The sequence below is a fragment of the Cariama cristata genome, unplaced genomic scaffold (genome assembly GCF_000690535.1).
Source record: "Cariama cristata isolate BGI_N322 unplaced genomic scaffold, ASM69053v1 scaffold34830, whole genome shotgun sequence".
Lineage (NCBI taxonomy): Eukaryota > Metazoa > Chordata > Aves > Cariamiformes > Cariamidae > Cariama > Cariama cristata.
Window position 1 is genome coordinate 1 of NW_009595854.1, and position 1,236 is coordinate 1,236.

Here is a 1,236-nt window from a genome sequence, read left to right on the forward strand (position 1 = left end):
GCCCGTAACACGGCGAACCCACGGCCCGGGGCGTGGGAGCGAAGCTCTGCCCACCTTAAACGACAAAAAGAATAGCCAAAACGAAAGGAAAAATACAGATTCCCGCCATTTAAAGATGAAGGATTGCAGTCATCGGCACGGCTCTTTAATCCACGAAGAGCACACGGTATTTCAACGGCAGGCTGTTATGACATAAATTTATATTTCATAAAATGACATGGCATTAAATAATATTTCTTAACAATATTGAATAAGGTTGGATAATGCCATGAGATTGCTGTGCTTTAGCAAGTGGGAGTTTCAGGTGTTTTTAATTGCACACGCATGGCATTTCCACGGTTGCAGTGAGACCCTATTCATCTGTGAGACGTGGTATATACTGACCTTTCACAACAGTAATTTAGAAACAACCTGGAGAACTTCCACAGCAGGACACAAGCACAGCTTTAAATAAAAATACCTCTGCAGCCCAGGTGGGCTGAAGGCTGGTGGGATGCTTCACAGAGAGATGCATACAAACTGAGCAGCCTTTTCTTCTTTTAGCCTTAGAATCATAGAATCATTTAGCTTGGAAAAGACCTTCAATATCATCGAGTCCACCCGTTAACCTAACACTGCCAAGACCACCACTAAGCCATGTCCCTAAGTGCCGCATCTACACGTCTTTTAAATACCTCCAGGGATGGGGACTCCACCACTTCCCTGGGCAGCCCGGTCCAATGCTTGACAACCCTTTTGGTGAAGAAATTTTTCCTAATATCCAATCTAAACCTCCTCTGGTACAACTTGAGGCCATTTCCTCTTGTTACTTGGGAGAAGAGATGGACACAGACCTCACAGAACAGAAGTCCTTCTTGACTGCTGTTGGACTTCTGGTTGCAACTTCATCAGTAATGGACAGTAATCCAAGGGCTGTACCAGAGTAGGAAGGTTTCTCTTCACATCTTTAACCCAGGCCCCAGGGAGACAGTAGACTTCCCTAAGAAGTGGGTCCAGTCTGCACGTTGGGCCTTCCGTTCCCCTCAAGAGAGTCTGCTATGACAGAGACCCGTCTTTTTTTCCTTTATAGAAGCAGTTTGGACACAGGGCGTAGGCCGACTTAACCTCGGTGACGCCTCCAAGCTAGATGAACTGTCGTCCTCGTTATTGCTCGGTTCCACTTGCAGAGCCTCGTACCTACTATGCAGGGGCCCTGGGAAAGTGGGGCAGTCACAGAGGAGACGCGCCTGCCATGCC